The sequence below is a fragment of the Panthera leo genome, chromosome B1 (genome assembly GCF_018350215.1).
Source record: "Panthera leo isolate Ple1 chromosome B1, P.leo_Ple1_pat1.1, whole genome shotgun sequence".
Lineage (NCBI taxonomy): Eukaryota > Metazoa > Chordata > Mammalia > Carnivora > Felidae > Panthera > Panthera leo.
In genome coordinates, this window is record NC_056682.1 from 153,729,578 (window position 1) to 153,757,142 (window position 27,565).

A 27,565-nucleotide genomic window follows, 5' to 3' on the forward strand; every position below is an offset into this window, starting at 1 on the left:
TTATTTCCATAGGAAAACCGTCAGTGTGTGAAAAAAATTAACCATAAAAAATGGAGGTTATATAAAGGTAAATAGCTTGCTATGGATGTCAGTGAATACTGCTGATTAAATATTGATAGGAATTTCTTAAGATGGAGTTTGCAAATGAAAAGGGTAAACACTGCCAAAATCCATTTTGCTCATCATCCATTGTAGGACCTGCCGGGTACAGACAAATTTTTGTAAGCTTGAGTGAAGATAATTAAAAATGTAAAAACAAAATAAACTAAAAAAATAAAATTATTTGGCATTTTATTTGGATGAAACATTAAATAGAAAAAGAAATCCTATTGCCTAGAGTTAGAAGGCTTGAGATATTCTAACTGCTAAAATGAACTCTCACAACTTGGCCCAAATCAATTTAGCCTATTTTGACCTGGGTCATCACATCTGTAAAATATCAAAGTGGTTTCCCCACTTTAGGAGCAATTCAATGAAAATTATTATCATTGTTTGCATGACATTTTAAAAATTGCTTTTAAACCATGGGATGCAAAATAGAAAACTAACTTCAGAATTAAGCTTCTATAGTTGGACTACTCTCTGTAGGCACAATCAAAATATCAAACTTTAGCATAAAGGAAATATGTGGTAGAACATCATACCTGACACTGCTTAGGTGGGTCTTCATTTTCAGAAAGATACATAAATACCATTCAATTCTTTCGGCAACAGGAAGAAAGAATAAAATGAATCATAATAAATTTTACCTCTCTTTTTTTTACTTTCAAGACTCACAGGTTACCAAAATAATCTTTTTTTATAATATATGTTTGTTAAGATATTCTTTTCTTTTGAACATAATGATAATGGTCAATGTGCAAAATGTGACAACCAGAGTTATAGCAAAAAAAAAATAAAAGACAAATTAAGCAAAATCAATTTGGGAAACAAATTTAATTATTTTAGTCACTCTCCACTTGTCACAACTGGCAATATTTAACCAGAAAAGACACTATGATACTACACGAGGATAATTAATACTAATAAAAATTCAAAGAAACCAAATAATATGAATGGATTTTGTACACAAAGAAAGAAAGCAAGCTTGTAAAAATTCTAAAGAGGAAGAGCCCAGGCCTGTGGATTTTATGGCAATAATTATTTTACTGGGCCTTTTAAATGTCTGTGTCAAAAGTTCAGACATGTACTTTGTAATTTTAAATGGAGTTGGCTCTTAAAAGTAAGATCTGCCATTTAGTTGTAAAACTATAATATTGGGATATCAGAGAAAGTAATTATCTGCTCAAAAGCTTTAGAAAAGTCTTCCACTTATTCTGTCAGCTTGTGGTAACAACACAAAGCCACCCGGGAGAAACCTAAATTCTAAACCCTGTCCTTCCACAGGAAGGAGATACAAAAGGAGGAGTTCCTTTGGTCAAGGTCTTATCTTTGTTGATTTGTTTTTAACCAGTAAGTTGGAGACAACTTTTTCCCTAAGATCTGTGTAGATGAAATGTCACCACTGTCTTTTCCCTAAGCCTTATCTTTCAAAACAGCCCTTCCCTGGCAACAGTAAGAACAGGATCATACAAACTGCTCAGTAAAAGTGTTCTCTTCTACCTCCTATTTGTGAGGAGAAAAAAAAAAAAAAGCTATCTGGAGCGATAGAGAAGATCACTGGCGATAACAACCATGTATACCTGGAGGTATATTTGCTAAAACCAGTAAGAAAAAGCACCCTCGCTCTTCATGAATTATGAAATTATGTCTAACATTCTAATATTCTGGAGAAGGTAGTGATGGTAGAGACTCAGCTTACACAGTAACAATCGAAGTGTGTTTCAAGATGCCTCATTTTATATATTAGATTTGATGTTCTCCCAAAGCCCTTGCTTTTCGGATAGATCTTGAAATCTTTTCATGCAGTGTATAACGTGTGGCGTTCATTTAGTTACTAAGTTGAAAAGCCAAAATCTTCACTTGATCACTGTGTGGTTTTGGTTCTGTCTCCACTACACTGAATCTCAGTTTCCTCACTGGCAAACTGGAACTAATACTATCCTATTTCCCAGGGTATTCCTACCCTTCCTACTTAAGGGTAAATATATATATATATATATATATATATATATATATATATATATATAATGTAAAAATATGTAATTATGTAATGTAAAAATGTGCTTGATAAATATCACTCAGCTGTGTAAACTGTAAGAGTATCTTGTAGCTTGAACCAGTTTATTCCCACAGGTTATTAGTTTTGTGGCATTATGTTTGCATCATTTTGATCCTTGCTGTTTTTGTTCAACTATTTCTCTTGGAATTCTTTCTGTGCCAGTCCGCAAAGTTTTTGTTATTTTTAACAGTTGAAGAATATAGCAAAAATATACCATTTTTGTGCTTATATACCAGGTTGTGCTTAGACAACTCTCTATCTTACTATTACAAACAATGCTGAAATAAATATCCCACTACTAAGCTAAAGGTAATAATCACTTTGAATTTGATAGATTATCCACATTATTGAACAATGTGGCCATACCAATTAAGAGAACCTCCAACAGCATATATACATACCGATTTTCTACACTTTTGCCAAAAATTGAGACTACCAAGTTTCAACCTGGTAATAATCTGATATGCAAAAATGGTGCCATTTTAATTGATATATAAATTACCTGCAGAAATTTGTACAAATCATAAGAATTCAATGAATTATTACACTCTAAACAAATGCAGGTAATGAATTGAAATGTTGCCAGCATTCAGTTGGTCCCCAAGGAATGGTTTCTCCCAGAGATCACAACCAACACTGCAGAAATACAAATAATAATAAAAGAATATTAGGAGCAATTATACACCAATAAAATGAGCAATCTGGAAGAAATGGACAAATTCCTAGAAACATATAAACTACCAAAACTGAAACAGGAAGAAATAGAAATTTGAACAGACTCATAACCAGTAAAAAATTGAATTAATAATAAAAAATCTCCCAAAAAACAAAAGTCCAGGGCCAGATGGCTTTCCAGGGGAATTCTATCAAACATTTGAGGAAGAGTTAACCCCTATTCTCTTGAAGCTGTTCCAAAAAATAGAAATGGAAGGAAAACTTCCAAACTCTTTCTATAAAGCCAGCAGTACCTTGATTCCAAAACCAGACAGAGACCCCACTAAAAATAACTATAGACCAATTTCCCAGATGAACATGGATGCGAAAATCCTCAACAAGATACTAGCCAACTGGATCCAACAATACATTAAAAGAATTATTCGCCATAAGCAAGTGGCATTTACACCTGTGATGCTAGGCTGGTTCAATATCTGCAAAACAATCAATGTGATACATCACATCAATAAAAGGACAAGACCACATGATCCTCTGAATAGATGCAGAGAAAGCATTTGACAAAGTACAACATCTTTTCTTGATAAAAACTCTTAAGCAAGTAGGGATAGAAGGAAGGATCATATCTCAAGGCCATAAAAGCCATATATGAAAGACCCACTGCTAATATCATCCTCAATGGGGAAAAACTGAGAGCTTTCCTCCTAAGGTCAGGAACACGACAGGGATGTCCACTATCACCGCTGTTATTCAGCATAGTATTGGAAGTCTTAGCCTCAGCAATCAGACAACACAAAGGAATAAAAGGCATCCAAATTGTCCAGGAGGAAGTCAAACTTTCAGTCTTCACAGATGACATGATTCTCTATATGGAAAACCCAAAAGATTCCACCAAAAAACTGCTAGAACTGAACCATGAATTCAGCAAAGTCGCAGGATATAAAATCAATGCACAGAAATTGGTTGCATTCCTATACACCAATGATGGAGCAACAGAGAGAGAAATCAATTTATAATTTATAATCCTATTTACAATTGCACCAAAACCCATGAAATGCCTAGGAATAAACATAAGCAAACAGGTGAAAAATCTATACACTGAAAACTATAGAAAGCTTATTAAAGATATTGAAGAAGACACAAAAATATGGAAAAATATTCCATGCTCCTGGATTGGAAGAACAAACATTGCTAAAATGTTGGTACTACCCAAAGCAATCTACATATTCAATGCAATACCTATCAAAATAACACCTGCATTCTTCACAGAGCTAGAACAAACAATACTAAAATTTATATAAACCAGAAAAGACCCTGAATAGCCAAAGCAATCTTGAAAAAGAAAACTGAAGCTGGAGGCATCACACTCCTGGACTTCAAGATATATTAGAAAGCTGTAATCATGAAGACAGTATGGTACTGGCACGAAAACAGTCATTCAGATCAATGGAACAGAATAGTGAACCCAGAAATGGACCCACAAACACGGCCAACTAATCTTTGACAAAGCAGGAAAGAATAACCAATGGAATAAAGACAGTCTCTTCAGCAAGTGGTCCTGGTAAAACTGGACAGCAACATGCAGAAGAATGAACCTGGACCACTTTCTTACACCATACACAAAAATAAACTCAAAATGGATGAAAGACCTAAACATAAGACAGGAAAATATTAAAATCCTCAAGGAGAAAGCAGGCAAAAACCTCTTTGATCTTGGCCGCAGCAACTTCTTATTCAACACGTCTCCAGAGGCAAGGGAAGCAAAAGCAAAAATTAATTATTAGGACCTCATCAAAATAAAAGTCTTCTAAACAAGGAAGGAAATAATCAGCAAAACTAAATGGCAGCCAATAGAATGGGAGAAGATATTTGCAAATGACATATCAGATTAAGGATTAGTATCCAAAATCTATGAAGAATTTATCAAACTCAACACCCAAAAAACAAATAATCCAGTGAAGAAATGGACAAAATACATGAATAGACACTTCTCCAAAGAAGGCATCCAGATGGCCAACTGACACATGAAAAAATGCTCAACATCGCTTATCATCAGGAACATACAAATCAAAACCACAATGAGATACCACCTCACACCTGTCTGAATGGCTAACATTAACAACTCAGGCAACAAAAGATGTTGGTGAGGATGCAGAGAAAAAGGCTCTCTTTTGCACTGCTGATGGGAGTGCAAACTGGTGCGGCCACTCTGGAAAACAGTATGGAGGTTCCTCAAAAGCTTAAAAATAGAACTACCCTATGACCCAGCAATTGCCCTACTAGGTATTTATCCAAGAGATACAAGTGTGCTGTTTCAACGGGGCATATGCACCCCAATGTTTATAGCAGCACTATCGACAATAGCCACATCCAATATGGATGAATGGATAAAGAAGATGTGGCATATATATACAATAGAGTATTACTCGGCAATCAAAAAGAATGAAATCTTGCCATTTGCAACTACGTGGATTGAACTAGAGGGTATTAAGCTAAGCAAAATTAGTCAAAGAAAGACAAATATCATATGACTTCACTCATATGAGGAATTTAAGATACAAACGAGATAAACATAAGGGAAGGGAAGCAAAAATAATATAAAAAAACAGGGAGGGGGATGAAACATAAAAGACTCTTAAATATAGAAAACAAACAGAGGGTTGCTAGAGGGTTTGTGGGAGGGGGATGTTCTAAATGGGTAAGGGGCATTAAGGAATCTCCTCCTGAAATCATTCTTATACCATATGCTAATTAATTTGGATGTAAATTGAACAATAAATTTTAAAAAAGAAACGGTTTCTCCAAAACACCAATCTTTCCTCATCCCCCAAATTAAATTCTATCCTGATATTTTACACCACATATTAATCTGGGATGTTTGCAAATTCACTTAAATGGAATGTAGAGTATTTATTATTTAGTTCTGGCCTTCTCTTGTTCCATAGTATGCTTGTGGGATTTACTTATATTACTGCAATATTATGGCACTCTTCATTTGTAATTGCTGTATAATATTTCATTATATGACTCTACTATAGTGTATTTATGTATTTTAAACTTGAAACACATTTGCATTCACAGAAATGAAATTTATTTTTGTATATGCATCTTGTAACTAGCAAGTTTGAATTATTCATTTAGTAATTCTAAGTATTAAACTATTGGCTATTTGGTGTTACCCCATCAAATTAACTTGGCATCTTTACTGAAAATCAATTGAACATATAAATGTGAGTATTCTATACTTTATTTTGTTTGATTAAATATTTGTCTTTACTTACACCAGTACTACATTGTCTTGATTATTACAGCCTTATATTAAATCTTGCAATCACATGGTACATTTCCATCAACCATGTGCTTCTCTTTTTAAGATCATTTGAGCTACCCTAAGTCCTTTGTATTTCCAGGTAAAATTTGAAATAAGATTGTCAATTTCTCCTGAAAGGTACATAGGATTTTTAAAACAATTTTATGTGGTTGTCAAGGAATGTGATAAGATTTGCACCGAGTCTCTAGGTCAGTTTGTAGGGACCTACCTTCTACAAAATATTGTCTCTCCCAACCCATGAGAATGATACTATGTAGTTAAGACTTTTACATTTCTTTTTGCAATATTTTGTAGTTTTTCACATTATGCCATTCACAATTTTCTATTTATTTCCTAATACATACAAAGAATGGCAATTTCTACTGCTAAAATATTATATATATAATATATACATAAATATATATTATATAAATTATATAAACTAAATATATATGAACTAAATATATATAAAACTAAACTAAATAAACTAAATAAAACTAAAATAAAATTATATAAACTAAATATATATAAAAATATATAAACTAAATTTATATATATATATATATATATATATATATATATATATATAAAGGCTGATAAAAGAAATTTTAAATGTTCATATATTAGGCCTTAATGAAAGTCCAATGAATTCCATAAGGTAGTAATCATTTAGGTTCTGCTCATGTTATGAGAGGAACAGGATTATTCACAAAAGAGTTGCAAAACCCTACTAGTGTGCACCATCTGGAATTAGCAGAACCTGGGACTGAAGTTTGAAAGGGCTAGAATAGGTGGAGTGGCACAGTATACAACTGTATATGAGAATTTATTTAAGAGGCATTCTTAAAATTCAACATTTAATAACACAGTAATGTCACTTTGTGTCAACTCTAATTTGCTACTGGAATAGCTCTTTGAAAGTTGGAAAAGGATGCAAATAAAATGGAAATTCTGTAACTTCCTTGGTGGATAAAAAATAAAGGGTTTTTAAATGCCAAGGGAAGTGAGGAGTACCTGGGTGACTCAGTCACTTGAGTGGGTGGCTCAGTCACTTGAGTGTCTGACTCTGGCTCACATGATCTCCTGGTTCGTGGGTTTGAGCCCCACATCAGGGTCACTGCTGTCAGCACAGAGCCTGCTTTGGATCTTCTGTCCCCTGGTCTCTCTGCCCTTTCCCCACTTGCGTTCTCTCTCTCTCTCTCTCTCTGTCTCTCTCAAAAATGAATTTAAAAAAAAATTGTTTTAGTGTCCAGGGTGGTGTACATGTTATGCTATAAGGCCAGAAAATCCACCAAAAAAACTGTGTTTCCAGAAAGAGTAAAAATGATACTCCCTTTACCAGATTGATAGGGAATTTGCTAATGAGAGGAGCAACAGTATTATTGAAAATCTTGGTGGTCCTCTCTGGGTCAGGATTGATTGTAGAGGATGCTGCTATGAACTTGACTCCCAAGTACTAAAGATAATAGAGTCCTGTTAATTTCACTTGACACAGGAATTTGTCAGTGGTTAAGAAACCATTGTCTCTAGGAAAGAGATAGATAGGAAGTCATTAAGTGCATTGCTTAACTTTTATAACCAAAATATAAAGAGTGGGTAAGCAAAGGATGATGTCAATTATGGCAATGAAAAATTATCTGTAAATTAGTTTCCTGACAAGACCAAGTTCTCAGTGTCAGTAACACTGAGATTAAAAAATAAAAACAAAAATGTAGTCCCCATATTCCTAGGAAAGACTGACAACTCATTATAGCCAGTGGTATTAGGAATGTTTTTCAAACTATTTAATCAATCAGTGACAACTCTATAGTCATAGTAACAAGTAACAAGTAGGCACCAGGATGGATTGTAAACAGGTATAATCAATCAATGACAACTTGCTTCAGTAACCATACCAGCCAATTGGTGCGGCCTCACACTTTGAACATCAGTCATTGTGGTAGACACTCCAGTGAACACACTTCCGAGACTGAATATCAACATACATCTGCTTTAAACCAACACTAAACACATCTTCTCTATACAACATAAATCATGATTTTACACTGGTATCAACCACTCCTGTGTTTTTAAGCAGTATAACCCAAAACGAACTTTTTGTCCAATACATATATAAAATTAGCAGTTTGCTTTGCTTAATGAGTTCACATCCAACCAGCTCTCCTTTATCCAAGTAAACTATAAATACAACCCTATCATTTTATATATTGAGATATACTTATTCCTTGATAATTCTGGATGTTCCCTCAACATCATATTGGAGACCATTGTTTGGCATCATTCCATGATGCCCTCGCATAAACTGAAACTAGGCATGTTCTCCAGCCCCTATATTCAAATGCCTTTTGTCTTTTCAGTTTGCTTATGAGTTGCTCTAAAACGTGATCTATCAGTTTGTTTTCTTATTCTAGACATTGTCACTAATAGATTATAAAATTTGTTTGTGTTAAAGTGATTTGATTTTTTGTTGGGAGGTGCACTATGTTTAAATAATTAGAACTGGGTCTTTGTGTAGAAATTTACATTTGTATGTGTAGCATTTGGTAAATATTTGTGGGCTATTAACCTGCTTGGTCTAATATTGTTTGCCTTGATTTTGCTCTTTGTGTCTCTGGTATGAGACTATTTGTACAAAGAAAAACACCCTGCAGTTCAGTTTTGTCTTGGATTTTTTTCCTGTATATTTGGATTTTTTTCTTTTTTGAATGCTAACACTCCATAGAGAACAGGTAAAATAAAATTATTAAATCTACAATCCAACCTGTCCCTTAAGACTAACAGCTAAAGGCAGACTAGACCAACAAACAATTCATGCAAAGGTAATTGGTCAAGTTTGGCCTCGGGTGTCTAAAATACTATTGTGAAACATTCTTGTTTGACAAATTTTGCAAGAAAATTGTTTTATTTAGTTCAGATTTCAGAATCAATAGTAGCTAAGTCAATGATCTTATTGTCCCACTAAAGCCTGTTTTGTGGGCAATTCCAAAAGAATGTTTATGAGCATCAATTTCTGACATATTTTTCCAGCCTTTTTCCTTTTTGTTATGGATTTATCTATGTGAAATCTGTAACTCACTCTTGGTAGAAATCATTCTTCTCAGATGCATTTTTAATAGAATGAAAACTCTTACACTTACCTTGGAAAATGGCAAAGTTATACTTTTCTCTGAATAACAATGGTCATTTTGGGGCAAGGTTGATATGTCAAAATTAACACACTTAAGAAGAATTCTAAAAATCTCTGCAAGTCATATTCCACATTTGGTAGAATCTAAAAGTTCTAGTACTCTATTGAATAGGAGTAGCAGTAATCTTTGTCTAATTCCTGATTTCATGGGGAAAAACATTGAATCTTTCATTATTAAATATAAAGTTAACTATAGGATTTTTTAAAGGCAATGGTGTTTTTATTGTTTTTAAAATGAATTTATGAGGACTAAATAGGTAACAATTTCTGGTTATCACATTGATTAGTGTAATCTAAAATATGAGATCCATACATAGTTCCTTTATGAAAATTATATTTTGAAACTAATACCATGACACCACAAGAGAATATCTGGTCACAAAGAAAGCCTCAATATCTGAGGATAACTAAGGTTATCTTCAAATAAGTGTATAAATAATGTATTTGTTCCAGGGGAACTTTATAGTTCAAGAAAATGTCATTAATGTACCTTCTGGAAGGTTTCAGGCAATGGTGTTTTCCTTAGATCTAATAAAAATGAGTTTCTTAATAAATCAATGTATATAGAAAAGTTAAGTATTTGTGAAATAGACTATTCCTTTTTACTATCTGCTCCAAATTTCCTTTATGTTTTTTCACACATTTTACCACTCTTCATGATATATTTTGTTTCCTCTCATTACAACATAATGTAGCATAACCCACTAGAGTTTTCTTTTGCAGGCTGACCCTACATATCTGCCCAATGTGGATAACAGTTTTTATTCTGATATAATGTATAATGCAGTCAGACTGTACATACTCAGAAGTGCATAACCTTAAACTTGGTAACTTGTAAGTAATATTATGAGGGGAAAAACACTGAATTGACAAGATTTATCTTTAATCTCATTTCTCTCATGATTTATTCAAAGGAGAATATTATGCAAAAACATTTTTACAAGATGAATATGACAAAATAATCTGGCAAAGATATAGCCCTGTCTTTTACATCTTTGCCTAGCTCTTGATTTTCTTTGGGGGGGGGGCATTGAATCTATCATTATTGGTTATGAAGTTAGTTGTAGGGTATTATTGTAGATGCTTTTTCTCAAATTAAGTAAGTTTCTCTGTTTCTAGTTTGCTGAGAGTATCATGACTAGGTACGGTATTTTGACATATTTTTTTCTTATCATCTTATTTTTCTTCCTAGTCCCTTAATATGTTGGATTAATTAACTTTTGAAGTTGAACCAATCACATAATAGCTTACAACTGTTTTTTATACATTGTTGAAAGTGATTTGATAATATTTGGGTGAGGATTTTTGCACTGACCTGTAGTTTTCTCCACTCCTTCCTTCCTTCTTTCCTCTCTTTGTTCCTTCTTCTTTTTTTTTTCTTTTTTTCTATTATCTTTGATTTTGTATCACGGTAACATTAGCCAGCTAAAACAAGCTGGAGATCTATCTTTTGGAAGAGAATTTGCAATATTCTCCTTTAAATGTTTGGTAGAATTCTCCAGTGAAATCATCTGGACATACAGATTCATTGAGAGCTTTTGAGTTACTTATTCAATTTTCTTGATAGTTATAAATCTGTTCAGATTGTTTATTTTATCTTGATTTAGTTTGGTAGAGTATTAGCCTCCTATTACTACTAAACCAATTTATCACAGACTTAGTGGCTTAAAAAACCCACAAATTTGTTATCTTACAGTCTTGACAGATATTATCAGGACTGCATTTCTTTTGGATCCTCTACAGGAGAGAATAATTTTTCTTATATTTTCCAGCTTCTAGAGGTCTCCTGCATTCCTTGGCTCATGGACCTTTCCTCTTGCTGCAATCCAAAATTATAGTGCCTTCAAATCTCTCTACCACCTTTCCTTCCATTGTCACATTGCCTTTTCTGAAACTGACACTCCTGCCTCCCTTTTATAAAGACTCTTTGAGAGTGACTGTGACCAATAGAATAATTCAGGATAATCTTCCCATCTCAAGATCCTTAAATTAACCACATCTTCAAATTTCCTTTTGCCATGAAAAATGATATATTTACACACTTCAAGGATTAGAAGGTACACATATTAGTAGAGGTGTACTATTCTGTCTACCACAGGCAATTTGTGATTTTCAAGGAATTAATCCATTTTTTTATAAACTGTTGATTTTATAAACATAAAGTTGCTCATTGTATCTCCCTAGGGCTTCAGGATCCGAAGTGAAATCCCTGTTTTTATTCCATATTGGTGATTTGTATCTTGTCTTTTAATTTTTGCCAGTCTAGCTAGAGATTTATTAATTTTAATATTTTTAAAGAACCAGCTTTTTGTTTCACTGATTTTCTTCATTGTTTTCCTGATTTAATTTCTTTGATTTCTGCTCTCCACTATTACCTTCCTTCTAATTGCTTTGAGTTTAGTTTACTTTTTTTTTCTAGTTTTTTGAAGTAAGGTCTTTAGATATTAATTTTGAATCCTTTCTTTTTTTTGACTGTAAACATTAGTGCTATAAATTTCCCTTTTACCATTGCTTTTTCTGTGCCTCACATATTTTGATATGTTATTTTTATTTTCATTTATTTCTATATATTTATTTTTATGAGACTATTTCTTAGACACATGGGTTATTGTATTTCTTCTATTAATTTGTAGTTTGATTCCATTATGATCATAGAAATCATACTCTGTATAATTTTCTTTATTTTAATTGTTAAGGTTTGCTTTATGACCTAGGATATGGTCTGTCTTTTTAGAAGGTAAATCCTAAAAAGATTCTAAAGCCTGTGAGACTGTTGGAATGTTAAGGGTCTGGTGGTCTGAGTCATTCTAAGATATCCTTTCCAAGATAAAGGACAGTTTTTTATCTTGCTTTTTTTGATTTTTAGGAAAGTGGCACAGAATTTGGTTGGCATACTCAGATTTTGGATGTAGTATACCACATACCTGGGAACGTCACTCTGATTCATTTACTAGGCAACTCAGAATGCTATCAACTTTAGAGTGAGCAATTATATCTGAAAACTCTTCAGACTTTTTAAAGGATTCAGGCTATAATATAAACAGCCCTACTCTGGTATATTGATGGTGCTATAGATTTCTTTTGTGGATAAAAACATACTATGGAGAACACTAAAAGAAAGATTAAGTCTGGACTTAAAGTATTTTGGAACAGTGTTACACCTTCTACAGTAGAGAAGTATTCATCACTAAAAAGAAAGAAAGAAAGAAAGAAAGAAAGAAAGAAAGAAAGAAAGAAAGAAAGAAAGAAAGAAAAGAAAAGAAAGAGAAGAAAAGCAAGAAAAGCAGCTCCTGGAATTCCTGGAATGTCATAGCACTATAGTGGAAAGCAAGCATTAGATCATGAACTATGATGGAATTATGTGACCAGAACTGTAATCTTAATTTGAGTCTTGTGAACCCCACAAATAATTATTTAGAGCAGAAATCCACTGTACAACAGAATTTAGTCCTATTACATATGGAAGGAACAATATACATTCCTAGATAGTGGTAAATGACTTGGATGGCTGGTCAAAGGTCTGTAAGGGTCAAGATAAGAAGTGTCAAGACCAAGAAGTTTCAAAATAGAAATGGACTGGATACATGGAAATGGACCTAAATTGTGCACATCTTTTTATCTTATGACAATATTCATTAGGCAGTATTCACTACCAAGGAGACACTGATTAACCAAATAGAAGAATCAACAAACTTCTGTCCTTGCAGACACTAGGACCTGCACAATGAGTCTATATAAATTTTAGCCATTTTGGCAAAAATTTACTTATAACATGAAGCCATTAGCATAGATGCAATTTTACCACAGCTGATTTATCTACTGCTATGGCTGAATGTCCAACCTGTTAGTACACAGACTCATGCTAAACCACAGCCAAGATTGTGCTATTGTGATAGAGCCGTATCTTGGCCCATGATAATGTCAAAGGAGCCGTCAGTACTATTGTACTGATTAATACAGATTAAACGCCAATAGCCCAAGGTTCCCAACTTCTCTCCCAAAAATTTCTGGAATTTTTAGGCTATAGTGTGTTTCTAATGATTGTGATGTTTGATAAAGAAGTTCCATGCATACCTGCTGCTGATTCTGTTTCCATGAATTTTTCTCATAAACAATACTCTGGCACACTGGGTGTGTTTGTTAATTTTTTTTTTTTTTGCATGACCCTTGTGAATGCCATTATAAGGTTGTTTTCTTTTACTTTCAGCTATGCAAAGTCTTAGCTGATACAGTTGGCATGTTATAATTTCAAGTCATAATGATAACTTCTTTTACAACAGTAATATCCAATTAATAAATATAATTAATATATCTTAGTTCACAATAACAATTTAAAATAAGAACAGTCACAGGTGTGCCTGGATGGCTCAGTTGGCTAAGCGTCCAACTTTGGCTCAGGGCATGATCTTGCGGTTCATGGGTTCAAGCCCCGCATGGGACTCTGCTGACTGCACAGAGTCTTTGTCTCCTTCTCTCTCTACCTCTCCCCGCTCATGCTCTCTCTCTCTCTCTCTCAAAAAAAAAATAAAATAAATATTAAAAAATCATAATAAAAAATAAAATACAGTCACAAAGAATAAAATTGGTAAGATGCACAATACTTACTTGAATTATGGTCTACAAAATGTTATTTGACCTTCATGTGTATGTATGGGCATATGTGTGTCCGTGTTTATATTTGTATATTTTACCGGCTCAAGTTATACCCAAATTAACCTGTAAACTCAAAGATCCCTGTCAAATAACAGCATTATATTTTATGTAACTTGATAGAGTATCCTGACATTCATTTGGAAGAGACTATTTGAAGAAAATACATTGTTTTTTAAAAGAGGAAGAGTTACATTACCAATTAGCAAAATTAGCATTTGGTCAGAGTAGCATAAGAATACAAAATATTACATCTATATAACAATTTCTAGTTTAAAAGAGATAGATCCTATAACATAAAAATTGACTACCTTATACTTTTTTTTAAATTTTTTAAGGTTTATTTATTTTTGAGAGTGAGAGAGAGAGAGTGAGTGGGGGAGGAGCAGAGAGAGAGACACCCAGAATCCGAAGCAGGCTCCAGGATCTGAGCTGTCAGGGCAGAGCCCCACGCAGGGCTCGAACCCAAGAACCGCGAGATCATGACCTGAGCCAAAGTCAGACGCTGAACGGACTGAACCACCCACGCGCCCCCCTTATACTTTTTTTTAATTTACTTTCCTATACTATATTATTTCCCATAACAATGGCATTTAAATCCATAGAAAGTAATGATTTGTTCATTGTTTTGAAACAATTGTCTTTCAATTGGAAGAATAATGAAAACTAAATTCCCACTTCACATCAGTTAGAAAAAAAAATGAGTAATAGATTTGAGAACTCAATATTATTAAAACAAAACAAAACAAAGCAATCTATGCAATTATAGTGGAACACATGATGAAAATATTTTATCAGTTAAGTTAGACCTTCCTAAGAACGGAAAATGAAGAAATCATTAAAAATAGATGACAGATGGATGAATAGGATGGATGGATAGGTAGATACACAGACATATTTATAGGTAGATGTATACAGAATTTTGATATCATTTGTTATGTGTGTTCTTAAAAATTTTTGAGTTTAAAAAATCATGAATTAAAATTACAGAGCTTAAGAGAAACAATATTTACTAATCAAATGCTATGCAGTTTTGTAGCAAAAGTACAGTAGTCTCCCATTATCCAGGAGGGATACATCCCAAGACCCTTAGGGGGATGTCTGAAACCACAGATAGTACTAAACTTTATATATACTATAGTTTTTCATGTATTTACCCACCTGTGATAAAGTTTAATTTGTAAATTAGGCACAGTAAGAGTTCAATGATAATAAATAATAAAATAGTACAATTATAGCAATGTACTATAATAAAAGATGATTGTGGTCTCACGCTTTCAAAATATATCATTGCACTGTATTTACCCTTGTTGTAAGTGAGATGGTAAAATGTCTGTGTGATGAGATGAAGTGAGGTAAATAATGTAGGCATTGTGACATAGCATTAGGCTACTATTGACCTTCTGAAGATTCTTCAAAAGAAGGATCATCTGCTTCTGGACCACAGTAACTGAAAGGGCACAGAGCTAATCAGCTGAAAGTGAACCTCAGATAAGGGGGGGGACTACTATACTAACAAACACACTGAAACTTTCATAACAAAGGCAGTACTAGGCATTGGGAAGATAACTTGGACCATCCAGCAAGGCTGAAAATTGCTTTAATAGATATTGACAATAAAAGAGTAGAGCGGAAATTCTGGCAGTCCTTTAACTCAAGCAGGGCAAATTCTTGGGCAAGGTATATGGAGCTAGCCTCAGGACAGGAGGGCCATCATTAAGATGGGCAAGTTGGGTGTAATCTCCTGAGTCCAAAACTTTCTAAGATTATATAAACATTTCTGAGGTAGGACTTCTGGATGCAAGCATGTGACTGTAATTTCCTTAAAATATAACCCAAATAGTCCCACTCCCAGTGCAGCAGTCAAGATGTGTTGTTGTTTCTTTCCTAAAGGAGAGTATATGACTTCTGCTATTTTACAAAATTGCCCCTGAAAAACCACCTGAGTTCCAGGTACTGTGCTTATAATGACATATTTTCCACAATTTCTAATCATTTACATAGTAGAAATACTGTATTAGAAAAGACTGGAAAAAAATAGAGACAGAGATAAAGACAGAATATATATATACTTGTATATACCCGATAATATATCTGATATATACATGTATCATTAGATGATAGATCGATAGATAGATACAGATGAAAGGTCCCAGCTGCAAGGAACAAATGAAACAGCAAAATTGGATAATTAAGGATAACATAATTAAAAGACTATTTTCATTTTTATTATTTATTTTATTTTTTTAATGTTTATTTTTGAGAGGGAGGGAGAGAGAGCACCCACGCAAGTGAGTGGAGGAGGTGCAGAGAGAGATGGAAACACAGAATCTGTCAGCACAATCCGATGCTTAACCAGCCAAGCCACCCAAGTGCCCCCAAAAGACTATTTGTAAATGTGTAGGAAAATTTGGGGAAACAATAAAGGAAGGGGCAGTAGGATGCCTACAAGAAATTGTTACCACAAGAACCTTTCAAAAGAACAATAAAAAAGGCCACCTGGCAGAATGGTGGAGGTTTTTACAGAGGGAGTATGCCAACTCTTGTCCACCTGACAGGGAGGATGTAGTGAAATATATAACTCATCTTACTCTTCCCACTCTGTGATCAACATACTATAGAGCAGGCTAGTGGCTGACTGATGTGGTCCACTTACATTATCCTCACGGGTTAGAGAGCCAAGTGTTGAAAGATGGAGAGGGCATCATATCTATGAGGAAAATATCTGTGTGTATGTGTTTGGGTGTGCTGTAAAGTTCTTTAAAGGTTCATATCAAAATGGTAATAGTGATTACTGCTGAATCTGAAAAAGAGGGCACACTTTCTCAGTGGACTTTTGAAAGTGGACTTTTCACACTTTTGAAAGTGGACTTTCAAATGTTGCCCTCCCAACTAATGTGTTGTATAATTCAAACATTTATGAGAAATTAAAATTTTACAACCTTTTACTATGATTACCATTTTTAAAAACAATGCTGGATAATACTACTGAATTGTTTTACATAGTCTCACTGTGGAAGGTTACACACTTCTTCAATCCATAAAATTAAAGAACAAAACATGTTTATTCTAAAGTGTTTAGTAAAAAGCCTTTAAATAGGATACAGAAAAGTTTTATGTGCATGACCTAAACTGTGCTTTCCAATACTGTTTTTTTTTAAGAAGAATTTACTATCTTTGTATGGTTTTAACTGTTTGCTTGAGAGAAAAGGAAATCTATAATTTTACTATTTATATTTTTAGGAGCATATGCACATTGCAGTAACTCAGTGGAAATGGAAGCTATAAAAATCTGTGTTACATCAAAGAATTACATTACTGACATCTGCCAGACCCTGGCTTTCCCAGCTCTCTGAAACAATTATTGTTCAAAGCACGTTATTTCCAGTAGTGACATCAACAAAGAAAAAAAATGCACCTCTTTGATAGAATCTTAGTGTTTCATTACTTTTCCCAAAGCAAAAACAGTAATGCTACCTCACTATTATTCTTGCAAACTTCTTTTTATCACAGTATGACAATCCACTTGTTCAAAAAATATTTACCCAGCAACACAAAGGAGATTTTTTCCCCCTCACATTATTAAATCATGCCAACTTTTAAAGTATTTAATTGAAGGCTACTGCAGGAGACAAGACATTTATACCCTGAAGAATGATAATTGTGTTTACACGTAGTTTATTCAACCTAATCCACAAGGGGAAAAAGTAACTTCCATGAAAACAAATTTTTATGGAACTATGTAACTTAATATACATCAGCTATTTGCAGCTTTATAAAACTCCTCAAGATGGAAATAATGATTGTAATATAGTTCTTACTTTTGCTGTACTCCCAAGCTACACACCAGCACTAAGTAAAAATAAATATAAGTATAATCAGTCATATATTATTTGCATGCAATAAACATGCAGTTGATTTAGACACTGAGACCACAATGCACCTATCAATCTACAACCGTATTTTTCAGTAAAAATATAATAGACATCTTAGTATATTCAACAAAAATTCAGACTGGAACAAAAGTAAAATGTAATTTCTAACCCAAAATATTGTTTTGGTGAATTTTAAAATATTTATGATGTTAATTGTAGGTAAAGGTTTTCAGAAAGAAGCACCTTTATTCATTTTCAATGAGTATATTAATAGTTAAATATGAAATAATTTTATTATACATTAAATATGATTTTACCAGTTGTTGAAAAAAATCAAATAATGGTAATGAAAGCAAAAATATTGTTAGACCCTAATATAACAGAATATAATGGGATTGTTTTTAGAATTTTATCATTATATATGATATTATATGTGTGCATATAAATGCATACATATTTACAAATATTGTATGTGTGTATGTATACACATGCACATATATACATGCACATTATTTATCAGAGATTTTACCAGATATATTATAAACCCTTATATGATAAACCCTTTTATCAGAAACAGACTATGTATTTAACAAATAGCTCTGACATTAATAAAGCTAGGTTATTTTTCCTCATTTTGACTATTAAAACTATAAACTATGATTTATATACCTAAATTTATACTGTTAAATTAACTTTATATGATTTGCATACTAATACTGAAAATATTATCAATAATGTTGATACAGGCACTCATAAATTGCATTATTTACACTTGGTCAAAAGTAAGCTATTTTAATAAATTATTTGATTTAATTTGCCAACTTTTTTCTTGTTTTAGTACTTGAGCAGTTATATTCAAAAGTGAGAAGGGCTTTTTGCCTTACTGATAACATTTTGACATCAAATATAAAAATAAATATTTATAATCTCTGGTAGAGAAAATATTAAATAAAAAACATTCCAAACCAGATTATTTTTTTCTAAGACTCTATTTAATGGATTTCTCCATTTTGTCTATGACTCAAAGTCTGTATCCCTATCTTATCTTGGACTAAATTTTAGTAATTTATATGTTCCAAGAAAGCCATCCATTTATCCAGAATTGAAATACATTAATATGGATATGGCAGGGATAAATATAACTTAATGCACAACATATTTGTGGCTGTTTGATTTTTGTTGTTGTTGTTGTTCTTAAATTGTTGTTTGTTTTGTTTTGTGTTTATGGTTATACCTCATGTGTTTGTTTTTATTTGGGGATTTGAGCTAATTTTTTTTATTTCTTTTCCAGTCACTTATTGCTTTTTTATTTCATTGATTTTATTTTGTTTTGTTTTGTTTTGTTTTGCTTTTAGGAACCTGATCAGTTTTATTATTTCAACATTTGAGGATATGTTTGTTTTAATATTTGTTCCTTCTCTCTTTCCTTTCTTTTGGATGATCTATTACCCACTTCTTATCTTCTTGTATGCTAATTCATTTTATTTTGTTTTACCTCAATTAGCAATGAATGTGTTTATAACTATGAATTCTTCTTTAAGTGAAGTCTTAGTTCCTCCTATGCTCCAAATTTTAACAAGTAGTATTCTCACTTCCATTCATATCAAGATTTTTTTTAAGGAAGCTTTGAGGTTTGTTTGTTTCTGCCTGACTCACGGATTTTTGAGAGATTTTATTTAATTTTTAAATTGTTTATGTTTCTTTGGTTTTGAAGTCATTTTCGATGAATTCATTTCTAATTGTACCTTTGATTTTTTTGTTTTAATTGATGCATAAACTGAGAGAAAAATGCTGAAAATAAGAACAGGGACTTGGTGACTTTGGAGACAATATCAAGCAGGTTAACCCACATGTACTTGGAGTTCCAAAATAGGAGAAAGGTAATAATAACCTTGTATGATGACAGATAATAACACTTATCATTGTGAACAGTGCATAATGTATAGAATTGTAGAATTACTGTGTTTCACACCTGAGGATAATATAACACTGTATGTCAACTACATTTCAAATAATGTAATAAATAAATAAGTAAATAAATAATAAAGGATATATAGCTCCTACCTTCACTACACTCAGAGATTATTAGGTCTCAATTCTAATAATATCTGGGAAATGCTAAGGCAGAGAATGCAGGGATCTACAGCACCTTGTAGAAATTGCATCTGGGGGGACCTGGGGGGCTCAGTTGTTTGAGCAGCTGACTCAGTTTCAGCTCAGGTCACCATCTCACGTTTTTGTGAGTTCAAGCCCTGCATCAGGCTCTGTGCTGGCATCATGGAGACTGGGATTTTCACTCTCCCTCACTCTCTGCCCCTCACCCACTTGTGCTGTCTCTGTCTGTCTCAAAATAAATACATAAACTTAAAAAAAAAAGTTGCATGTAATTAGAACATGAGGAGTTTGAAAAAACTTTCTAGAAGTGATGTCTAAATTGAGAGGTGAAGAATGTGAGGCACTGTCTAGATAAAAGAAAGGAAAGAAAGAAAGGAAAGAAGAAAGAAAGAAAGAAAGAAAGAAAGAAAGAAAAGAAAAGAAGGAAAGAAAATGGGAGGGAAAAGGTTCCACGGTGGAAACAACAGACTTGATGATTGAGAGACAAAACACAACATAGGATATTAGATGAATAGAATGAAGTTCCATACATTTGGAGCATACATTTTGGATGATGTAATTTGTCTAAAGAGTTTGGAGGGGAGGGGAGGCTTTAAAACTGTGGTAAACAGTCTCTAAAACATTGTGAAGTTAATTGGAAGTAATTAATTTATAATAAGAGAATATAACAGTGAGATTTTCATTTCATAATGGTGACTCTAACTGCCTGTAGAGTAGGGGTAGAGAGAGAAGTGAAAGTGCTCTGCTAATAATTTAGGCAAAAGTATTCTGGATTAGGGTAGGCCAACTGGTGATGGAATGAAGGGGATGAATTCAAGATCTATTTAGGCTTCGGTGAATTTCTGGATATTTGTTGGGTAAAATAATGAAGGAGAGAGTTATGAATAAAATTGTATTTCCCTACCAAAGTCCATATGTTGACATCCTAACCCCGCATGTCTGAGTGTGACCTTACTTGAATATAAGGTTGTCACAGATGTAATTAGTTAAAGTGAGGTCATTACGGTGTCCGCTACACAAATACGACTGGAGTACTTATAAAAAGAGGAAATTTAGACACACCCAGGGAGAACATCAAGTGACAATGAAGGCAGAGATCAGAAATGATGCTTTTATAAGCCAAGTAATTCCAAAGATTGCCAGTAAAGCACCAGAAGCTAGCAGAATGGTGGAACAGATTCTTACACCTTCAAACAAAGCCAGCCCTGCTGACAGTCTGATCAGACTTCCAGGCCCTTGAACTGAGACAATAAATTCTTTTATTTATGCCACTGGTTTGTGTAAGACTTTGTAATGGCAGTTTTAGCAGACTAATACAGACCTAAAAAGCTCAAATGTGATAACTATCATTTTGGCTTGAGAAACTACATCAATAATGGGGCCTCTCACTTAGGAGTACTAAAGAGGAAAGAAAAATTTGAAGAAGAATGTTAGCATGTTTCATGTGAGTTTCATATGTCTTTGGACGAATAAGATGCACATAACACTGTATTGAAATATATATTAGAGAATTATCAGCATAGAAATGTGTATTGAGTTCTTGGAAGTGGCTGAAGAGAATGTGTGGAATTGAAAGAGAAGAACATCCAGAATATGTTCCTAACTAATAATATAGGAGGTATTAGAAATGTAAAATTAAGGGAAATGTTTTGTGAATTCTCAACAAAGAATGGGAATACAAAGGCATAGGTATAAGAAAATTAAATGTTTAGAAAAATGCTACAAAGAAAAGTTAAAGAAAAAACCCCGAAGTTTAATATATAGCTTCAATAATAGCAAAGTAAAGATGTTTTTATTTATATTTTTCTTTGTGACATTGTAAAAAAAAGTATCTGTTGAAAATAGAGTTGAGTTATGCAGCCTTCGAATATTATGGATTTCTAGACTTACTAGTTTATGTGATTAGACATCTGAGATTTGGGCACATGTTAGATAGCCCAGTAGGCAAAACAGTAGTACTACAGGGGAAATAAATTAAGCATATTTACCAGGGACAGATCCATTACAGTTATGAAACATGGAATCTATACTGAGTAATGTCAATAATAAAAGAGGTCACAACTAGGGAGAAATTATCAAGAGATTTAATAATATGAGATTTTTAAAAGTAGATGAAACCTAGTAATGTGAAAAAATTGGAAATCAAAGAAGCAGCAATTAGAGAATAGAATGACTGAATTAATCGTTTCCAGGTTGAAGAGATTCAAGTGAAGACAAGATCCATGCTATTGCTAAGGGAATGGGGGAAATGTGAAATTGAAGTGAATATAACTTATTTTAAAAGGAGGCGAAGGAACTGACACAGCTGAATTTTGAATTTCTCCACATTTGTAGAACCATTTAGAATGACTGACAGACTTGAGCTGGAGAGGAAGATTACAGTAAGTAGCAAAATTTTCAAGTAATGCAGTAGATAAAAGTCACATAAGGGAGATGTTGTATACGAACTGCCTAAGACAGGAAACTTTTTTGTTTGTTTTACTCAAGGTAGAAGAGTAATGATTATACATAGAAGAGATTTAGACTTCAGAAAAGATCTTAAAGTGAAAGGAATATACAGAAAGAAAATGAGATTTTTAAATTTGACATTAATAACAATGAAAGGAAGTTTCCAGGTGGCACAATGCAAAGTTTTGTAAATGAAATTAATGTGGAATTGGATTAGAAAATAGTAAATGCAGAGTAACATGTGAATGAGGTTAATGGAGGGGTTAAATAAGTAAGGGTGAGGACTGCAGCAGTTAATATCATCATCGTTGATGGAATATGAGGCCTGATGAATTTAGGTGGCTTTAAGATTATTAGTCAGGACAGTCTTCTACTAGAAACAATATGGAGAAGGATCAAACAAGTAAGTTTCTAAATTGGAGTTCTGAAATGTACAAATACTGTTTAGTTTAAACATGACTTCATTATTCCCATCATTTCTAGCACTGGATGCGGTGGTACAATTATTTCAGTATTCAGATAAATAAGGTTTTTTTTCTTTCATTTTTTCTGTGGTTAAATTTGTATCTCTTTGATCTATCATTCTAGATTCTGATGTTACCAGTGAGTAATGTTTCCTATTACTTTTTTTTCTTTTTTTCCCCCCTACCAGTCGTTAGTACACAACTTCTCTTAAAAGGCCTGGAGCCTTACTGTTAAATGCAATTACTTCCTTTCACACTCTATATTTTAATTATGTTTCAGATATAAGAACATTTTCTAAATCCAAAGATATGGGATGCTCAAGTGAATATTATATTCAGGTTGAGATTATATTTAATTTGAGAAGAACATTATATCCTTGCTAAATGTCACACCATCCAGATACTGATATAGCTTTGATTGAAATGCAAAAATACTAAATAATTATGTCCCGTTTGAAACTAAAAATTGTCTGATTGCCATTTCAAAAAAAAATAATAATCTTTGAGCAGGAGCTACTCAGTGCCTTTAGTTGAAAAGCAAAACAGACAAATAAACAAAACCACTATGGAAATACAAGCATCTGGAAGTAAATGGTATTTTTCTTTAAGGAGAATATAATGTGATTAGTGACTCAGTGCTCCATCAGATAAATCATTCTACCACTTATCAATAATTACATAAAATGTTATAAAATTAGAGGTCTAAATATGATATTTCCTTCAATAGTAATCATTTCTTGGCCATTAATAAATAGCTATTCATTCAACTACTGGCCTGATGATCTCTAAAGAAAATTTAAATCACTCTTAATTTCTAAAAATCTTTCTCTCTCTCTCTGTCTTTCTGTCTCTCTCTGTCTCTCTCTGTCTCTCTCTCTCTCTCTCTCTCTCTCACACACACACACACACACACATTTAGATGGTGTTTTAGAATTGTGAAAATTATAAAATGCTCATAAACAGAAACAATTTATAACCTAAATTCAACAAAGATCCTAAGCTATATTTTGCTATAATTTCATAGAATGTATTCTGGTAGCATACATCAATAATTATCCATAATTCTATTTCATAAGGCGTAAACTTCCCTCTCTTATTATGTTAATGGAAGATTAGCATTTTTGGCTGCGTAGTAGTCCGTTATCTGGATATTCAGAAATACATGTAATCATTCTGCTATTGGAATAAAGAGTATGCGCATGCTTTCAACTTCATAAAAAAAATTGTGATAAACATACTTTATTCATATTAAAATATAATGTTTATTATTAAAGAAAAATGTGAAAAAAGTTTTCAAAGCCAAATGATCCTACAAGGTCTATTATGCAAACACAGCATTCCTGTTCTCCTCTTTTCTCCCCTTTGACCCACTCTGCACAGTCAACCACTTCCAAACCTGTTAGCTACATTTCTGCATCTTCCGGTTATTTTAACTAGAATTAAAAAAATATATAATACTGTTATTTTTTGATCTTTCATTTTAAGAAATTATCTAAGTTTTTCTCTTGTCACTCAGAGCATAACTGTTATAATAAACCATCCCCAAATCTCAATAGTTTAACAAAAAAATTTTTTTCACTGTATTGTCTAAAGCAGGATTGTCCAAAAATGATTCTTGGAGCTCACTGTTGATTGGCTACACAAAGAGCCAGCTGGGTGTTGGGCCCCCACTTTTCTTCTTATAGCAGAAAATGCGCTCAGATTCAACTTCTCCCACTTTGACACTTGCTAGCTTTCTGTGGTGAAACAGGCTGCAACATCCACAGTCCTTCAAGTCTTGGAGAAACTAAGCAGCAGGATTACCGCAGTCAGCTACCATCTAGGAGCTGGTATCTTAACCCAGACAGTTAGATCCAGTCAGTTTGTACCCCAGCTTCCCACTTTGTTCCCATGTTTCCTTTTAAGAAGCGAAAGCAAGGTGGGAGAAGGGAATTGGCAAAGACCCTTCACTGGCCATGAAAGGTCACAGCTGCTAAACAATTCTATTTCCAAAGACCTCTTATGCTGCAGCACACCTTTATGTAAAGTAATAGGTGTTGGGCCATTAACATGTCTCCTTTGGTGGGACTTTATTTGGCAAATCGCCACCACCACCAAAAGATCTTTTTTTTTCAACCCTTAGAATCCAAAGTCTTATGCATGTCACCTGTGGACGAAGGGTATCATACGCATGCATTGTCTAAATCATGCAATCCTAGCTGAATATATCTCCTGGCTGGTTCTTTACTGAGATATGAGTTCAAGCAAAAGTTCAAAGCTTTTGCTGGATTGTCTACAAGGCTGACTACTGGAGGAAGGAAGGGAGAGAAAGGGTTGTAAAGCATGAAGTGTTTTCAGGGGGAAAGGTCGGGACGTGTAGAATGTCACTTCAGGCCATGTTCCAATAGATAGAAACAGTCAAATGACTCCCTTCTAGCTATAAGAGGACTACAAAACTGCCTGTTAGCTGTTTGCCAGAAAAAAGTACATGCTTAGTAAAGATCTAGCCAGCCTCTGTAGTCACGTCATACACGTCGCACTACTACATGTCTAGAACTCCTTTCACTCTAACCAAAGGAATTCACTCTGTATCACACATCTTTTATTCACTCCCACTATCTCTAATGGTGTTATTTTGTAAAAGTGTGTGTAAAAGCTAATATTTTTAAAGTTTTCATTTCTTTAAATTCCTTTATATTATCTTACACTTAATTGATATTTAGCTTAATAGGGACTTCTAGGATGAAATCATTTTCATTTAGATCATTGAAAGCTTTGATACTAATATACTTTCAGCATGGATATTAAAATTCCCATAATTCTAGCTTCTTATTTTTTCTACTTGATTTTTTTTTTCTGGAAGCTTAAAACAGACAAAAATCTGGCAGTTTAATTGGATTCCAAATTAAATCATTGAATACAAATTATCATCCATTTCTCTAATTATTTACATAGGCTATATTCCCACTTGTGGAATAACTTGACAAAAACCTCATTAGCAATCTTGGTACCTTATTGCCACATTACTTCTGAACTAGTGTAACAATTTGCCTCCAAAGCTAGGGATATGAGGACCTCTACTCACCAGAACCACTGTAATATTGCATAGTATTGTTTACATAAACATTTTCCCATTTAATATGATGACATAATATAAGATGACATAATTTTCTTTTACTTTCTTATTGACGACTTTGAATATCATTTAATGTTGAACATTCTTTCATATGTTATTTTTTTAAATTTTTTTTAACATTTATTTATTTTTGAGACACAGAGAGAGCATTAACAGGGGAGGGTCAGAGAAAGAGGGAGACACAGAATCTGAAACAGGCTCCAGGCTCTGAGCTGTCAGCACAGAGCCTGACGCGGGGCTCGAACCCACAGACCGCGAGATCATGACCTGAGCAGAAGTCGGACGCTTAACCGACTGAGCCACCCAGGAGCCCCTCTTTCATATTTTATTATGTAGTTGTATTTCCACTTTGTACATAATGTATCTTTTTTTAATCTATTAAGTTTATATTAAACCTATTAATTTGTATGTTTCTTTTTTATTTCTTGTATCATATATTTATACATTTTGTGACATATCTCCAATTTATTGTCTGCTTTTTAATTCTTGCATGCTGTATGTTATGTACAAAGATGTTTTATTTTGCTTTCTATTGAAGTTCCCTATTTCTGCATTATCTTATATATTACGTTTGGTGTTTCACCTCCTCCCCTTCTGTTTTGTGTCCTGCTTTTCATCATCTCTCAAGGCTGATTTTTATCTTTGAATGCTTTACTCCTGGATGATCAGTTAGAGCTACATGCTAACCAAGCTTCTGATTTAACTGGTTTCTCTACACTGCTCAGTCAATTACAACTATCCAAATGCTTTTGACCATGGGCTATTTATTTATTTACTTATTTATTTGAGAGAGAGAGAGAGCATGTGCATGCATGCACACTCATGAGCAGGGAAGGGGCAGAGGGTGAGGGAGAGAGAGAATCTTAAGTAGGTTCCACATCCAGGGTGAGCCCCACGTGGGGCTCCATCTCACAACCCTGCGATCATGACCTGAACCAAAGTCAAGAATCAGATGCTTAACCTAACCAATAGAGCCACCCAGGTACCCCAACTATGGGCTATTTAGATGGACTACTTAAGATGCTGAAAAAAAGAGTTAAAGAATTTTTTCTTTTTCGTAAACAGTACCATTTGTTACTCACACTGTGTTTTATGGGTGCCTTTGATAACTTCACTGGTTGAACGAACAAGGGTTCCATATGATCCATTTTGTCTTTTGTCAATATCATAGTTAAAATGATCTTGACATTTTTCTCAATTATTAGTGATAATTCATGCAAGGCAATTTTCATCATAACTGGGACATAATGACACTCAATAAATTATTGTTGCTATTATTATTTTAACTCTTGCTATTATTTTTTTAACTGTTGATATTATTATTTTAATTGTTGCTATTATGACTTATATGGTCACCTTTGACAATATCTCACCATGTGTATGAGTTAAGGGACAGTAAACATCTTGGGTAGAGTAAGAGATATTGGAGTCTGGGACTTGAAGCCCTAGTTTTTGGATGCTAGTTTTGTCACTTAATATATGCAAACTTGAGCAAAAACTTGGGCCTTTTTTCCCCTCGTGTTTAGAATGCAGATGGGGGGTGCCTGGGTGGCTCAGTTGGTTAAACG

At 33.5% G+C, this 27,565-nt stretch overlaps 1 long non-coding RNA gene across 1 annotated transcript; it reads right to left on the reverse strand.

The window, feature by feature from the left end:
• Positions 1-35: 35 nt before the first annotated feature.
• Positions 36-15,279, reverse strand: LOC122217132. The gene is made up of 3 exons (XR_006201298.1): positions 15,142-15,279; positions 645-701; positions 36-198 (listed from the first exon to the last, which is right to left on the reverse strand). It is a non-coding gene; the product is annotated as an uncharacterized LOC122217132 (long non-coding RNA).
• Between the last annotated feature and the right edge of the window lie 12,286 nt (positions 15,280-27,565).